This window comes from Spermophilus citellus (assembly GCF_964194105.1).
Source record: "Spermophilus citellus genome assembly, chromosome: 5".
Taxonomy (NCBI): Eukaryota; Metazoa; Chordata; class Mammalia; order Rodentia; family Sciuridae; genus Spermophilus; species Spermophilus citellus.
Genome location: NC_138186.1, coordinates 167,719,069 through 167,737,292, shown reverse-complemented (window position 1 = coordinate 167,737,292; position 18,224 = coordinate 167,719,069). Strand labels below are relative to the sequence as shown.

General features: G+C 44.8%; 1 protein-coding gene and 1 pseudogene across 4 annotated transcripts in view; one reads left to right on the top strand and one right to left on the bottom strand.

Annotated features, from left to right (window-relative positions):
• Window positions 1–18,224, top strand: part of PRKN (parkin RBR E3 ubiquitin protein ligase) — a 1,414,869-nt gene that overhangs the window by 1,250,317 nt on the left and 146,328 nt on the right. The gene's annotated exons all lie outside the window — the stretch shown is intronic.
• Window positions 15,411–15,995, bottom strand: LOC308650431 (RWD domain-containing protein 4-like; annotated as a pseudogene). The gene has a single exon. The product of its transcript is annotated as an RWD domain-containing protein 4-like (transcript).

Sequence of the window (18,224 nt, the reverse complement as noted above, 5' to 3'; positions counted from 1 at the left end):
TTTAATCTTCCTGTTGCAAATACTCCCTAAAATATTTTTCAATTCTGCTTCTCAGATGAAAAGCAAGCCAGGGTAGACTTCATGAGGAGGGATCTACCACTCAGATTTAGCTTTGTTGATCTAAGGCAGCTGTGAGAATCTTGGTAAAGAAAGAAGAGCAAGCTCTGAAGCACACGGCCCCGCGGGCTGTGGCGGGATGGGGACTGGACTGCACAGAGCTGGGTCTGCAGCGCATCGTTTCCTATGGGCTTTTAAACCCTTATTCCATGAACTGCTGTTTATTGCAAAAGAGCATGCCGAGGTTGGGGAACCTTCCAGCAACCTAAAATATCCAGCAAGCACACGACTTCCCTTTGAACTAGACGGGATCCTGATGTGAAAGCCACTCATCTCTGCCCTTAGAAAGAGGCCACATCAGGACTGGGTCCTTCTCCACGGGGGTTCATCTGTTAGTGTCTGCCTGCTTCATTTTTGTGTGCCATTTTGTAATTTATTCTCAAAGATCCTACTTCAGGAGCCATATGGCCATTCTAACCTGGCACACGAGAGAACACATAATGGCCTAATAGTCTCAGAGATTTTCTGTCCAAAATGCTTGTAGCACTGAAGTGTATTTCCAACCACAAAGCCACAGTGTTTGAAAAATCGACTTCCCCCACACAGTATCGGCAAGACTCGCTGCACGCTCACCACCTATATTTGGGGGTAATATGTAAATAGGTAAAGGTCAGTCCATTTCGGTTGAGATTTCTTGATCCATTTCTTAATATTTTGTTTTAAGATAGCAATGGGAAGCATTGTCACTGTGCATGACACCTCTGGATTCTTTTTCAATACTCTGAATGACTTCAAGTGACACTGTAAAGATACCAAAAAAAAAAAAAAAAAAAAAATATATATATATATATATATATATATATATATATATATATTCTGCCAACTTTCCAGCCAAGAGTCCCACAGCAGCGTCTGCACCCCTCAGGTCCTCCCTGCACTGACCAGTCCTCCTTCCCCACAGGGCACCCTCAGAGGCTGCGCCTGAGAACCAGCTAAGACTGGACCAAAACACCCTCCTTAAAATGCAAGAGATTTTATTATTACAAAAGCAAAGCATACTCACTAGCAATGTCAAAAACTTAAGCAGGGTGGAGAAAAAGAACACAGCAATCATAATCCCATGTAGCTGGAGGTGAGATTTTTTTTTTATTGGTTGTTCACAACATTATAAAGCTCTTGACATATCATATTTCATACATTAGATTGAAGTGGGTTATGAACTCCCAATTTTTACCCCAAATGCAGATTGCAGAATCACGTCGGTTACACATCCACAATTTTACATAATGCCCTATTAGTAATTGTTGTATTCTGCTACCTTTCCTATCCCCTACTATCCCCCCTCCCCTCCCCTCCCATCTTCTCTCTCTACCCCATCTACTGTAATTCATTTCTCTCCTTGTTTATTTTCCCATTCCCCTCACAACCTCTTATATGTAATTTTGTATAGCAATGAGGGTCTCCCTTCATTTCCATGCAATTTTCCTTTTCTCTCCCTTTCCCTCCCATCTCATGACTCTGTTTAATGTTAATCTTTTCTTCCTGCTCTTCCTCCCTACTGTGTTCATAGTTGCTCTCATTATATCAAACAAGACATTTGGTATTTGTTTTTTAGGGATTGGCTAGCTTCACTAAGCATAATCTGCTCTAGTGCCATCCATTTCCCTGCATATTCCATGATTTTATCATTTTTTAATGCTGTGTAATACTCCATGGTGTATAAATGCCACATTTTTTTAATCCATTCATCTATTGAAGGGCATCTGGGTTGGTTCCACAGTCTAGCTATTGTGAATTGTGCTGCTATGAACATCGATGTGGCAGTATCCCTGTAGTATGCTCTTTTAAGGTCTTCAGGGAATAGTCCGAGAAGGGCAATAGCTGGGTCAAATGGTGGTTCCATTCCCAGCTTTCCCAAGAATCTCCATACTGCTTTCCAAATTGGCTGCACCAATTTGCAGTCCCACCAGCAATGTATAAGTGTACCCTTTTCTCCACATCATGGCCAGCACTTGTTGTTTGACTTCATAATGGCTGCCAATCTTACTGGAGTGAGATGGTATCTTAGGGTAGTTTTGATTTGCATTTCTCTGATTGCTAGAGATGGTGAGGATTTTTTCATGTACTTGTTGATTGATTGTATATCCTCCTCTGAGAAGTGTCTGTTCAGGTCCTTGGCCCATTTGTTGATTGGGTTATTTGTTATCTTATTGTCTAATTTTTTGAGTTCTTTGTATACTCTGGATATTAGGGCTCTATCTGAAGTGTGAGGAGTAAAAATTTGTTCCCAGGATGTAGGCTCCCTATTTACCTCTCTTATTGTTTCTCTTGCTGAGAAAAAACTTTTTAGTTTTAGTAAGTCCCATTTGTTGATTCTTGTTATTAACTCTTGTGCTATGGGTGTCCTATGAAGAAATTTGGAGCCCGACCCCACAGTCTGTAGATCGGAGCCAACTTTTTCTTGTATCAGACGCAGAGTCTCTGATTTGATATCAAGCTCCTTGATCCATTTTGAGTTAACTTTTGTGCATGGCGAGAGAAAGGGATTCAGTTTCATTTTGTTACATATGGATTTCCAGTTTTCCCAGCACCATTTGTTGAAGATGCTATCCTTCCTCCATTGCATGCTTCTAGCCCCTTTATCAAATATAAGATAGTTGTAACTTTGTGGATTAGTCTCTGTGTCCTCTATTCTATACCATTGGTCCACCCGCCTGTTTTGGTACCAGTACCATGCTGTTTTTGTCACTATTGCTCTGTAATATAGTTTGAAATCTGGTATCGTTATACCGCCTGATTCACACTTCCTGCTTAGAATTGCTTTTGCTATTCTGGCTCTTTTATTTTTCCATATGAATTTCATGATTGCTTTATCTATTTCTACAAGAAATGCCATTGGGATTTTGATTGGCATTGCATTAAACCTATAGAGAACTTTAGGTAATATCACCATTTTGATAATGTTACTTCTGCCTATCCATGAACAGGGTATATTTTTCCATCTTCTAAGATCTTCTTCTACTTCTCTCTTTAGGGTTCTGTAGTTTTCATTGTATAAATCTGTCACCTCTTTTGTTAGGTTGATTCCCAAGTATTTTTTTTTTTTTGAGGATATTGTGAATGGAGTGTTTTTCCTCATTTCCGTTTCAGAAGTTTTGTTGCTGATATACAGAAATGCCTTTGATTTATGCGTGTTGATTTTATATCCTGCCACTTTGCTGAATTCATTTATTAGTTCTAGTAGTTTCTTTGTAGACCCTTTTGGGTCTTCTAGGTATAGAATCATGTCATCTGCAAATAGTGATAATTTAAGTTCTTCTTTTCCTATTTTTATGCCTTTAATTTCTTTCGTCTGTCTAATTGCTCTGGCCAGTGTTTCGAGAACTATATTGAATAGAAGTGGTGAGAGAGGGCATCCCTGTCTTGTTCCAGATTTTAGAGGGAATGCCTTCAACTTTTCTCCATTCAGAATGATGCTAGCTTGAGGCTTAGCATAGATAGCTTTTACAATGTCAAGGTAAGTTCCTGTTATCCCTAGTTTTTCTAATGTTTTGAACATAAAGGGATGCTGTACTTTGTCGAATGCTTTTTCTGCGTCTATCGAGATGATCATATGGTTCTTATCTTTAAGTCTATTGATGTGGTGAATAACATTTATTGATTTCTGTATATTGAACCATCCTTGCATCCCAGGGATGAATCCTACTTGATTATGGTGCACAATTTTTTTGATGTGTTTTTGTATTCGATTCACCAGAATTTTATTGAGGATTTTTGCATCTAGGTTCATTAGAGATATTGGTCTGTAGTTTTCTTTCTTTGAGGTGTCTTTGTCTGGTTTCGGAATCAGGATGATGTTGGCCTCATAGAATGAATTTGGAAGAGCTCCCTCTTTTTCTATTTCCTGAAATAACTTGAAAAGTATTGGTATTAATTCTTCTTTAAAGGTTTTGTAAAACTCCGCTGTATACCCATCCGGTCCTGGGCTTTTCTTGGTTGGTAGTCTTTTGATGGCTTCTTCAATTTCATCCATTGATATTGGTCTGTTCAAATTGTATGTATCCTCCTGACTCAGTCTGGGCAAATCATATGACTTAAGAAATTTATCGATGTCTTCACTATCTTCTATTTTATTGGAATATAGGTTTTCAAAATAATTTATAATTGTCTTCTGTATTTCTGTAGCATCTGTTGTGATATTGCCTTTTTCATCCCGTATGTTAGTAATTTGAGTTCTCTCTCTTCTTCTCTTCATTAGCATGGCTAAAGGTCTGTCGATCTTATTTATTTTTTCAAAGAACCAACTTTTACTTTTGTTAATTTTTTCAATAGTTTCTTTTGTTTCAATTTCATTGATTTCTGCTCTGATTTTAATTATTTCTTGCCTTCTGCTACATTTGCTATTGTTTTGCTCTTCCTTTTCTAGGGCTTTGAGATGAAGTGTGAGCTCATTTATTTGTTGTTTTTTTTCTTTTTTTGAGGAATGACCTCCAGGCGATGAATTTCCCTCTTAAAACTGCTTTCATTGTGTCCCGTAGATTCCGATATGTTGTGTCTGTATTTCCATTTATCTCTAAGAATTTTTTTATTTCCTCCTTTATGTCTTCTGTAACCCATTGATCATTCAGTAACATATTGTTCATTTTCCATGTGATGTAGGATTTTTCCTTCCTTCTTTTATCATTGATTTCCAGTTTCATTCCATTATGATCAGATAAAATGCATGGTATTATCTCCACCCCTTTATATTTACTGAGGGTTGCCCTATGGCGTAATATATGGTCTATTTTTGAGAAGGATCCATGTGCTGCTGAGAAAAAAGTATATCCATTTGATGATGGTTGATATATTCTATATATGTCAGTTAAGTCTAGGTTATTGATTGTGGTATTGAGTTCTATAGTTTCTTTATTCAACTTTTGTTTGGAGGATCTGTCCAATGGTGAGAGAGGTGTGTTGAAGTCACCCATAATTATTGTGTTGTGGTCTATTTGATTCTTGAACTTGAGGAGAATTTGTTTTATGAACTTCGCAGCACCATTATTTGGTGCATAAATATTGATAATTGTTATGTATTGTTGGTGAATGGTTCCTTTTAACAGTATATAATGTCCTTCCTTATCCCTTTTGATTAACTTAGTCTTGAAGTCGATTTTATTTGATATGAGGATGGCCACCCCTGCTTGCTTACGAGGACCGTGTGCGTGGTATATTTTTTCCCATCCTTTCACCTTCAGCCTGTGTATGTCTTTTCCAATCAGATGTGTCTCCTGGAGGCAGCATATTGTTGGATTTGTTTTTTTAATCCATGATACCAGCCTATGTCGCTTTATTGGAGAGTTTAAGCCATTAACATTTAGAGTTACTATTGATATATGGTTTGTACTTCCAGCCATGTTTGATTATTTATCCTTTTTTTTTGAATTTAGTTTTTTTCTCCATGATTATCATTTCCCCCGCCCTCTGTCTTTCCTGAGGCACTTCCCACTGATGGTTTTGGTTATTGTTTTTCATTTCTTCCTCGTGTAGTGTTTTGCTCAAGATGCTTTGCAATGCTGGTGTTCTGGCTGCAAATTCTTTTAACTTTTGTTTATCGTGAAAGATTTTTATTTCGTTGTCATACCTGAAGCTTAATTTTGCTGGATACAGAATTCTTGGTTGGCATCCATTGTCTTTCAGTGTTTGAAATACATTGTTCCATGACCTTCCTGCTCTCAGTGTCTGTGATGAAAAATCTGTTGTTAACCTTATTGGTTTACCCCTGAATGTAATCTGCTTCCTTTCTCTTGTAGCTTTTAATATTTTCTCTTTGTTCTGTATATTGGATATCTTCATAACAATGTGTCTTGGCATTGGTCTACTGTGATTTTGTGTGCTCGGTGTCCTGTATGCATCTACAATTTGTATATCTGTTTCCTTTTTTATTTCTGGAAAGTTTTCTGTAATTATTTCATTCAGCAGGTTACTCATTCCCTTGGTTTGAATCTCTGTACCTTCTTCTATCCCGATGACTCGTAAGTTTGGTTTTTTTATGTTATCCCATAACTCTTGGATGTTTTTCTCGTGATTTTTTACCAGCCTCTCTGAGTTGGCTAGACTCTTTTCAAGATGATATATTTTGTCTTCATTATCTGACGTTCTGGCTTCTACTTGCTCCACTCTGTTAGTGATACTCTCGATTGAGTTTTTAATTTGGTTTATCGTTTCCTTCATTTCTAGAATTATTGTTTGATTTTTTTATAATCTCTATCTCCTGATAAAGATGCTTAACTTCTTCTTTAATCTGTTTATGTAATTCATTTTCAATGTGTTCTTTCACTGTTTGAATTTGCTGTCTCATATCCTCTTTAAGGTTCCATTCCATCTGTCTAAGGTGTTCCTTGAGTTCTTTACATGACCATTTTTCTGATGACTCTAGGTCCTCCTGAATATTTAGGCTGTCCTGCATTGTTTGTACTCCTTTTCTTCCTTGCTTTTTGAAGCTGCTCATGTTACTTCTTGTTCTGTTTGACTGCTGAGTTACTGTTTACTCCTATAAATTTATTTGATGCTTGGGAGGAAAGGTATTAGAAGGGAAGGGAAGAAGTCACTAAAGAGAATGAGAGTAAGCAGGTAGAATTCAAGGAAGGGGGAATAAGAAAATTGAAAAGAAATGAAAGACAAAAGAAGAAAAAAAATAGGAAATAAAAAAAGAAAAAAATTTTTTAAATAATAATAAAAAAAATAATAAAAATTAAAATTAGAAGAAAAAGAATAAAAATATTTTAAAAAATTTAAAACAACAAGAAAGAAAAATGAAAATTAAAAATAAATAAATAAATAAATAAATAAACCCAAATCAAAAAAAAAAAAAGAAAAAAAACTAATAAATGCAGTCTTAGAGTTTGATTAACTTCTCTTCCAGTAGGTGGAGCTGTGCCCACCAGGCCAAGCTTCTCCTGTCAATACGCGGGAACCAATCACTGTGCAGCAGCTCCTCCTCCCAGACTGGGCGAGTCTCCATTCCTGAGTGCCTAGGGCCTCCTCTTGTGTCTAGTCACTTCCCCACTTTTCCTCTAGCCAGGCCCCTCTCACCGGTGGCGCTCACCACAATACTGGCTACACGCCAGGTCTGCTGCTCCCGGGAGCCCTGTTTTCATGAACGACTGGGCACACTCTCCCTGTTTGCCATTCCCTCAGACCCTAAGTTTGTAGAGCTTGGGGCTGAGAATCCTCAGGGAATTTTACTTGCCCTCCGGTAGCCACGCCCCCGGTAGCTGGTGCAAGAGACCTCAGTTGTCAGCACTGGTGGGAGCGGTAGCCGGGAGTTCCGCGCCGTGGGTCCTGCGCATCGTCTGATTCCCTCCGTCTGGCTATCGCACTCATGGGAGAGCTGGGAGGGGCCCTTACGGGAGAGCTGGGAGGAGCCCTTAAGGTTTCCCCGATGTGTGGAGAAGGAAGGCTAGGGGATTACACACCTGTATCCACTGGTTTCAATGAAGTTATCTCCTCCGCCGCAGTCTGATGACGTCAGTTCTCTGCCATGATGGTGTCTCTTGCAAATGGCGACAGTTCGTTTCCCTTTGCCAGGTGACCAATGCAACGGGTGGGTCCTTACTGTCTCTCCCAAGCCCCGTTTCAATCCTGTGGCCACTGCCTATGAAGGCTCGGTTGGCATTTACCTCCATAGGATCAGAAGGGCTGACCAGTTGTTTCAGCCGGATGAATTAGTGCTGAGTCACAGCTGTTTGTCTGCGGGAAGCAGGTGAACGGGAGCTTGAATTCAGCCGATCGGGGCTCAGTGTGTGTTCTGAGAGGCCCAGACTGTTCGCCCCAGATCCACGTCAGCTCAGCATTGCCTACTGATCCTGAGCAAACAGAAATTAGACTGTTTACGACTCCCTATGCCCGCACAGCTGAAGAGGTCAGAGACTTGATCTCCCCACGCCCACCGCCATGTTGGAATCTTCAATCCATCTTCTGGAGGTGAGATTTTTGATTCATTGCTATAGAGCTTTCTAAATACTTCTTATATCCACACACACATTTTTTAACAGAAATGGGTTTATGGGTTTTTACCAGTTTTTCACCCTTAATAGCATCACAAACACCTTTATAATTTCCTTAATGCCACATTTAATGATGACCATTAATGAGGACATGCCATGATTTGCTTAAATAACTTACCTAACAGAATGACAATAATTATTCTATGGCCTGATTTTTACTATATTACTGATTTTTCTCTAGAAAAGAATTCTAGAAGGGCCAAAGTATGTGCATGTTTTTAAGGCTTTGCACACAAAGCATCTGCTCGGCCATAAGAAGAGTCTTTTTGTGTCTTAACCTTCCTGAAATTGCACGATGTTTTAAATAGATGTGGATGTCTACAGTGGTAACTTTCTTTCCTTCCTTTCTTTTGTCAAGCTGTTATTAAGTTGAAGGTGCCTTTTGCAATTAATGCCATCTTAGAATTAAGGCACTCCAGTCCTGGCAAGCCGCCTCCCGGGAGCAGTTGTCCCACGTACAGACCCTCCCGCAAGGTGGCTTTGCTACTTCCCCACACCACCCCTCTTTTCACGTTTGCCAAATGACAGGAAGTTTCATGTCTTGGCCATCAAGCTAGTGCATTCCCACAGTTCCGATGCACTAATAATTACCCTTAGCGTGGTTCTTAGAAATTTTAATAATTTTAATAATTGATTTTCCACATAGAGTATGACTCTTCCTTGGTGCAAAAAAAAATTGTAAAACATAAAGAGATTTTAATATGGCATGCTCACTGTACCAGTTTTTACATAAATACCATTTGATGATCCTAAAATTAAATCTTAATTATATTCCTCTAAAGTTCCATCCGATTAGAAATACCAAGTGAACCCAAACCCAGGGTCAACAGAGCATCTCCAGGTCAGCAGGGAAGGCGTGTCCTTACTGGCGGCCTGGTGTGGATCCCTTCCTTCTTTATGGCCAGCCATATTCCCACCTTCAGTGAAGATGCGATGGGGTGACGTCTTAATTCATTGTCTGGAAAGCAATGACAGACCTGCAGTGGATCCGGGAGGGCGACTCGGTGTGGAGCACAGATGGGCAGGAACAAGCCACAGCGAGAAGGACAGGATGAAGGCAGAGTCCATTGGCCTGAGTAGCTTGGGAAGCACTGGGTAGAGGGAGCTTAGGAACAGCCCCCTGACCTCCTGACGTTGACGCTGGCCTGGATCCCGCTCCCTCTGGGCTAGTGCTGATTCAGAAAGCACTTTGCCAGGACGTGAGAGCCATGGCACTCAAATCTGTGTCACTGAGACTAGGAAGCCAGCTTACGACAAGGCTCGGGAGGACAGAGTGAGAAGTTCCTGCCAAGTCTTGTGATTTAACACTTAAAAGGCACGTATGTGTCAAGCCCACATCGCTCTCCAGAAGAACTTGGAAGCGGCTCACCTTACATTTGGGTGGATTTGAGTAAAATACCTGACATGTGCCAATGGAGGCTCCAGGTTCCTTTCAGAAGCATCCGATAAAACCTTACTGCTTTAAGATAATGAGAAAACTAGTGGAAAGACTTATCATAAACCAAGACTCATGTAAGGTCAAATTTCAAGTGTACATAAAAGGGGGGGGGGCGGGTATGGACAGAAGGTCGCCAGTCCACAGACCACTTGCTACCATCCCTCTACTTGGGTCTGTTCCCAGTGCCAAACGCACGTCAGGTATGTGTTGATTTTAGATACATGAAACCAATTTGACTTTCCTCTTCAGCAAAGAAAATGATATTTTTCAAAATTCATGGGAGCAAAAGTCCATCTTTTAAGGCACTGTTTGAACTGCCACCGTGGAGGGACAGGTGCGGATGTGCACATGACCCTCCTCCTTGTCTCTGGCACAACCTCCTCAGCTGTCAGAAGGTGTGAGATGGAACCCGAGCCGCCTGGCACTGAGCGCCCACGGGCCCTGGTTCCCTGTGCAGCCCAGAACGCCAGCCAGGAGCGTCGTGGACACAGCGGCCTCTGCCGGGTCAAGGAACTACTAGGTCACCACTGCAGCTGCCATGAATGAGTAGCAATCTTGAAAAAGAAGTCCATAAGCAAATGACAATGAATGGCTTTTCTCCGCGGTCCAGTTGTAAATCCTGTCTCTGTGCAACAAGGGCTGTTGCCCACTGCGGTCTGTCCTTGGCCTGGGAGATGTTTGGGGACATAAATCAGTGTTCAGGTTAGAGGGGCAGCACTGGAGCAGGTGACAGGGGGCGATGTGGTCATTTAGTCACTCCTCTGCCTTCAGTGAGATGCAGGATGATGAACTTGGATCCCACCGCCCCAGTGAGGAATTTCTGTTGGAATTCCATCCCAGTATTTGTGACCTGCCTTCTCCAGCTCTTCAGAAGGAGGTTGCTACCGGCTTGATGGGGGGATGGGTTCTGCACAGCGATACAGGGGAAGGCGTGGCCACCTGCGCCATTTCATGACATCTTCCAACAAGGACTTCGGTGCTTAGAGACAGAGCCTTCTGAATATTCCATTTTGACTCTTGTTATTGTGCCGTGAGTGACATACGCCATGATACACTTTCCAGAAAAGACTTTCTGCACAGAGTCACGGAAATGTGTTATCGCCGATAATGTCAACAGAGGGAAGTCCTGGCCCGCTTTTAGCATCTCAATTTTGAATCTTTGTTAGCTACAATTGACCGAGGCCACTGGGGCCAGGGAGATGAGTTCCTCTGTCCAGGCTCCAGCTAGGCTTGAGGGCACTGATCAACAGGCCCTGCTCATCCTAATTAACCTTATTTGCCCTTCGAGAGCCCAAGTGTCACCCAGCTGTGGAATGTGGACACACTGCTGGGAACACAGACCCCCCCTGCTCCGTGGTGGCTCCAGCCCATCATCACAGAGGAGTGTCTGTGTCCCCTCTCTTCCTCCTGGAGCCAACCCTACCAGGTACCCCTCAGGGCCTAGTGTGCGGTGGGTGGCAGCACTGGGAGCACATGGATGGCCCTAAGGAGCCCGAGGTTGTGGGGGGGCACATAAGAGCACACAGTGCGGGGGATGGGAACTAGGTTGGGTGTGGCCAGGGCAGTGGGCACCTGCCAGAGAAGATCAAGCCCAGCCTGGGCTCAGGGGGTTCCCGGGGTGATTTCTGAATTGAGAATCACAGCTGAGTGGCTATAGTTAGCTGGGCAAAGCCGGGGGAGGGGCAGGGGCAGCACAGCTCAGGAGCAGAGGATGCGGGCGGCTCCCCAGAGACCAAGCCGGGCACGGCCTGGGCCTCCATCCCTGCGCTTGGCCCCTGCTGTGCACTGCAGCCCCTCCAGGAGGTGAGCGGTTTGCCATTTCTCCATAGGCCCCTTGATGAGCCATTGGCCTTCTGAAGACTTGATTCCAGTCATAGAGACAGACAGACAGACAGGGATGGCATTTCAACGAAGAGTTAGATCATTGTAATTATTCCTAAATATTCACTGAAAGCCCATTTGTGCTTGCTGTGATCCAAGTTGTTGGGCAATTTTTTTTTAAATATAGAATAATGTTAGCCGCCCTGCCCCCACCACCACCCTGCTGGGTGACATTACTGGAAGAAAAGGGGACCTATTGCACCCTAGAGAGCATCAATCCAGATGCTAGTAGCCCTGTGGCTGCAAACCAAGGGGGTACTGCACAGCCAGCCGCTGGCCCTTTCCTGGTCACTGTCATTCAGCTAAAGGAGCGTCCCTGTAATGTTTAGGACCAAGAAAGCTATTAGTGAGGAGGCCGCGCGGAGGATGGCACCTCATTCGCTCACCTGAGGTCCGCCATTATCTCAGCAGCTGGGAAATGCAGTGGAGGTCCCGCTCTTTAGTCGCCTTAATTAGTTTTCTTCCTACCTCCTTAGCAAAGCAGTAAGACGGGGAAGGGAAGACAACAGGCGGGGGAGAGTCGTGTAAGTCTGAGTTTTATTTTATGATTTAGCGACGCTGCAGGTGAGAGTGCTGCTGGCAGATAAGGCTTTCGGGTCACTGAACGGTCTCCTCCGCTCCTGCTCAGGCCCCCAGCCAGCGTTATCTTGTGCTAACAGCTGTCCAGAGGAGCCCTGGAGTCCAGAATGGGCCAAGGCCTGAGTGGCAAGCACTCTGTGTTTCTGGCTTCCACCATTGTCTGCAGGCAGGGCAGAGATGCATATCCAGGGAGGATAATGTGGGAATGGATCCCGCCATTATTAAGCAGCCCCAGCTGTGACCTGCCCTGAGCCTGGAGAACACAAACAGAAGCATTAGCCGCCTTAGCTCCTGAGGGAGGCCTGGCTGAGTAGACGTCTCAGACCCAGGGGTTCTGGTGGCTGCCCTCCCTCTTTAGCTGGAATGCTCACGAATAGCAACGTAGGGCAGAGGACCTGGGGCAGGGAACCCCCGAGTTCCAGCAGAGCCCTCGGTAATGCAGATGCCCGGGCCTGCTAACCTTCCCTGGAGAAGGCACGGGAAGGAGTCGACGTTCTGGCGGTCTGGGTCAGCTTCTTGCCTTAGAGTGCGCTTCGCTTCAAGGATGAAATCCCAATCCTAACGACAACTTTCCAAATTAATTTTCAAGTGCTGAAGAATTGCCGCCTTAGCTATCACAAATGGAAGTCCACTTGCTCCGTGCGAGGCTTTCTGTTCCGGGGCCTTTACGCCTGGAAGCAACTCTTTAACCCAAACCTCTGGGTTGGCTAAATGGACAGCCTGCCATAACCGGCGTCGAAGGTGAACACGGACAGATCCTGATGGCACGTTTGTCAGCAACCCCATAAGGAAGGGTGCTGCTGCAGGCCGTCACCCTCCTCTGCAGTGTGCTCTGAGCACAGTCTGCCTGTGACGAATGGTCTGGTCGCTATCTATCCTTGGTACAAGATTTGACAGAGTGAACAAGCAGGAACAGCAGACACCCAGAGACGCAGTGAAGGTTAGAGATAACCCCGAACAGCTCTTCCTGTCTGCGCTTCTTGAACAAATGGCTCAGAGTGTGTGGCAGGAAGAATCTTATGTTCTCACTGTAGACAGTTACACCTCGTTTTCTTTAACTCATTTTCTGTACCCTGCAGTTCCTTCCTCCATCGGTACAAAGCGGAACTCAACTCTCTCTTCCAAAGGCTGAAGTAGAGCAGCCATCATTGGAGGGAAACAAAACTTTGAATTTAAATAATTAGAATCATTAAAACACTCATGGTTCTCTAACCTTCCCGATGTCCCTACTTACCTCTGAAATGTTGAAGTGTTCTCTTATTTTGTCCTGGGATACCTTCACTGACCACCTTCGTGAGCTGAGCAGCTGTTGGAGTAGTGGCTCTGCACTGTCCACTGGGCTCCTGAGCACGTGGAATGGGGCTGGTCCAAATGGAGCCATTTCTCAAGTGCACAGGATTTCCAAAGCTTGGGCGTGAAAAAGGCAAAGTAGCTTGGTAACCAGCTCATATTGGTGACATGTTGAAATTATACGGCTTTGAATTTAAGTGACTTAAGTCACTCCACCGCTTTCTTTTTCCTCTTTATAGCTACAAAAACATTTTTAATCATTGTGTCAGTTGGACAGAGCCATTCTATACCGTGTCCTTTCACCAAAAGTGTTAAGATCAAAAGAATGAAATGGTGCAGAATCACCACTGTGGCCGGGTTCTGTTAGGAATGCCCTCCCAGGACCAAACTTTCCTTAGCGACTGTCTTCTCTGGCTCCATGGCTGGACACCATTAGCCCCTGGGTGGTCATAGGACACTAACTAGCCACACACGGGTGCTCGAGGCTTCTTGGGCCACACAGCGTGGTGCTGGGCTCCTCTTGCCCCAGGCAGCTGGCTCAGCCTGGCTGAGCGTCCACACCACAGCCCTGATCCTACAGCCCCCGTCACACCACAGTTCCAGAGCTGGTTGCCAGCCCTGACCCTGTCTAGCCCTAGTTCCTCACCCCAGCTGCCTGGGAGCCACATCGCCTACTCCCCTGTGTACCCCAACTCCAGAGTCCAGAGGAAGAACTGCCACCCCTCCCTGAAACCCCCCAGGACTGGCACCTCCCTGGCCCTGAGATGAATCCTCTTTGGCGCCCGGCATCTCTAGCAAACTCAGGCAGTCATAGTTGTCCTTGTCCTTGTCCCCCCTTGCCTCCCACTCATGCCCTGTGCTCCCACAGGACCTCAGGTCCATTACAAGCGAACTCTGTGGTGGGAGAGCACCCAGGCAGCAGCCCTTGCCCAGCACACAGGATGTGCCTGTGGAAGCAGGGCGGGATGGTGGCTCCTGGGGGCCTGGGAGTGGTCACCTGTGACTATGTGGTAGTTCTGTGCAGACCCCTGGGCACCTGGCCCAGGGTGGGCACTCAGGGACTTTGGGCAGCATGAATGAGCTAGAGCAGTTTCCCCGCCTTGGTCACAGCGATGTTGACATGCAGGTCCTGACCCGTGCTCCTGGGCATCAGTGCCATTCCACTTGTCTCCCAGGTCCCAGGTGGTGCTGAGGCTGCTGGTCTGGGGACTCCGGATCACTGCTGGGACCAGCGTCGGGGATTCCTCTGAGTTCATGTTTCAGAGGCCCCTACTGACGTGGCCATCCAGGCCTCCCCTGATCCAGAGGGTCTCCTGCTGGGAGAACGGTCCATTAGGAAGAGCAGGGATGGAGCAGGGCCTCCCCGCACGACCTCTCACCAGCAGTTGTGCCCAGGAGTCTGCCTCAAGAACAATCCCCACCTTGTTTAGCAGCCATAAGGCTTCAAGGGCATTTGGATTTCCCAGGCCTTGACTTTCTCTGGGGCTTTACGTCTGCTCCTAACCCTCTCTTCCTATCACTTCATTCTCTTTCTTCCTCATCTTCTTGTCTTTTCCAACAACTCTGAGCCCTGTCAGAGTGGAGCCTCTCCGACCCTCGCACCCAAGACCGCAGCCTTGGAGTCAGGCTCATCGTTGTACCCTTGACCCCCACCGTGGGCTCTGTGTTCACCAAGGAAGTCCCCTGGCCAGATGGCTTTGTGCTTGTCCTCCAGCTCTCAGGCCCACCCCTCCCTTGTCACCCAAGGAATTCACCACTGTGCCACCTACCCATCTGTGTGTCTGTGTGGCAGTTACTCTGTGAGCCCCTGGTGCCCCCTCAGTGACCACACAGCATTAGAGCTGACTTGAGTTTGAAGTGACTGCGGCCCATCCAAAGGGAAAGGCAAGGTAGGCGGCGTGCAGCTCGGAGGGGATCAGGAACACAGGCTAGGGTTCAAGTTGTCAGCAGAGAGGCCACCGATTAGGCCTCTCTGTCTGAAGGGACAGAGGTGATGAGCATAAAAGCAAATTCCATTTCCAGGTGCCGTTGCCCCCTGACTTAACCCACCCAGTCTCTTCCCTATGAGCCTCTGTGGACTGCATGGGACTATTTCATAAGATATATTTTTTTAACATCTTACCTTTTATTAAGGCAAGTTTGTGAAAATAATGTAATACAACCAGATCTTTTCATGAACTTTCCACTGACAACATTTTTTAATGTAAGAAACATACAAAAAAACCTACATTTTATAAAAAGTCACCTCAATACCAGAAAATAGTTGATGAAAGATGTTGAACCTAGTTTACTTTTTAAAGGATGCTCTTTCCTTGACTCAAATTCCAAGTGTTGTTCATCATCTTTAGAGCCAGTTTTGCTTAAATGCTTCACAACATCAACCCAATTCCAGCCCCAAGGAAGTTCCCCTTTGTGATCTGTTTTGTCTGCCAGTTTACGTTTCTGGGCTTTAGAAAGTTGTCCTTTTTTGTCTTTTTTCTTATTGATGGAGCTGTATTAGGAGTTTCAACAGAGATGATATTGCTTATAGATGTTGTAGAATCAAGGGGATGATGATTCTCCATGAACTGTTCTTTATTGTCTTTGGCATATTCAAACAATGTATAGGTCATAGCAGTTCCAAGATTCACTTCCACAGCTTCCTGTAACTGGGCTAATATACTCTGCTTTACAGCTGATGATATGGTGTTGTTAAAAAAAAAAAAAAGCGTTCATGGATATAATTGGAGGTGTTTGGGGGTATGTTTCTGTCCAGGAAATCTCTATTAAGAAGGCTTTGTGATCACCACTTTCACCTATCGAAATATATTCACTAAGTACTCTTTGTTCCATTTACTTTATTTCTCCCTTTTTATCACAGAATCAACTTCCACTCTCCCAACATGTGTGATATTTTTCCTTTGTTTTTTGTTGAACAGTTTGAAAGCAATGTCTTCAAATATACATGGGTAAAGTATCCTAAGAACATTCTCTTTTATAACTACATGACCATTGTCACACCCTATATTGAAATAATTCCCAGAAACTTTCATCTCCTTCATAAATAGAACGGAATGCTTCTAGTTCCATCTCCTGGTCCTCGTCCAGGCGGACAGGACAGCGTTCACAACAACTAAGAAAAAGCAAGGGCAGCAGCCTGAGGCTAGGGCGTTCCCCTTTGGTGCCATATGCAGGCTGGGTACTAAGCTCCTCAGAGCTGTAAATGTGAGTCAGGCGCACACTCAGCGGTCTGCAGCATCCAGCAGGACTATTGTTTTTTTTTATCATTGATGAGTTTTGAAAGAAAAAGAAACTCCAAAGACAAAAGCCTCCAAAATGTGCTAGCAAGGCTCCCCAACATGGTTGAGCTGGCCCTGCCCCAGGGTGCCAAGGGCCAGGCCCAGGTGTTCAGGGGAAGCATTTGGTCTCCCCTGCTGTGCTAAAGAGCATAAGGATGCCCACAGGTACGTGGGACAAATTGGGCTCAAATTGCCATATGGCTTGGATTTCACATTCCCAGGGCATAGTCTAATCATTTCTACAGTCTAATGCCTTGCTGCAGATTGTAAATGATAAGGTCACACGGATTAGAGACCAGTTAAAAATTATAGAAGACATATGCTATGCATTTTACTAATGAATGGCCATATTCAAACATGTTCACTAATGAATGGCAATATTTGAATGGGTCCACTAATGAATGGCAATATTTGAACGTAATGTTGAATTTGATACCCTGTGACCAGAGCTCCGTTTCTAGAAGGAGCCAAATGCTCCATAAGGTCTGGGAAATGCGGATTTGAAAGAAATATTGGGCAGGCCTTCCAAGATGTTAAAGGAATTCTCAGGGACTGAAATCTGCCCACCAACAAGTTTGTTTAGATGAACATTGACAGTGCGAACATTATCGTCAAATCCTCCAAGAGTCTCAGCTGCTACCAAATCCTACTTCAGCCTTTGGAAACGAGGGAAACCATGAATCCAGAGGGATAGCAGGGAACTCAGAAGAAGGGCATCGTCACCGTAGGAATTGTTCTTTAAAGTGGTAAAAAAGAAGTAAGAAAGGAAGGGGGGAGTTAGGGACAGAGTCACTGCCATAAATTGCACCTGGCCTAGCTTCCTGTGTCCCCTGGAGGGCTGCTGTTAAGACACCTAGTAGCCCTTGCTGAGGGTTGGTTCTGTCCTGTAAGGCCCCGGACACAGCACAAGGGGGAACCTGAGGATCCCCGTCCTCTGTTTTCCGCTGGGACCTCCAGTGTGTCGGCTTCCTGTGATGAAATCTACACAAAGTCCCTTCCCAGCAAACAGGCCAAACTCAGGCCAGGATGATCATGCAGACAACTGACCCCACACAGCAGGAATTGGGAAGGGACCGAATGGCGCTGACACAAGCCATCTTGACCCTGGTTCAGCCACATGGATTAGACCTAGAAGTGGTCCAGAGTTACTTCCTTGGCTGGGAGTATGTCTCTGTGGTTATATAACACATATTAAAAGCGCTTAGCAGGCTGGGGATGTGGATCAGTGGTAAGCACTTGCCTGGCAAGTGTGAGGCCCTGCATTCAAACCCAAGCACACACAAATAAAAGTCTTATGTTTGATTTGACATTCTTGTAATGTGTCTTGACAAACGCAGTGATCAGTAACGCATGAACTAGGATGGGGAGAGGAAGAGGAACCTCACAAACTTCATATACCTGCCGTGGAGTTCCCAAACACAACCCGAATGTGACGTGCAGGTACTCTTTGACCCAGCCACTTTGCTTCTGGAAATGATCCCATGGTTTTCCTTTCACATATCTATCACCTGCAACATGCTGCTGTGAGGAAGTCCAGCACCATGGCCGCTCCCAGGGACCCAACCAGCGGTCTGTGAGATGCACTCAGCGAAAATCCAAAGACGTTAGCACAATGCAACATACAATATTTTACATACCACTTTTGCTTAAAAA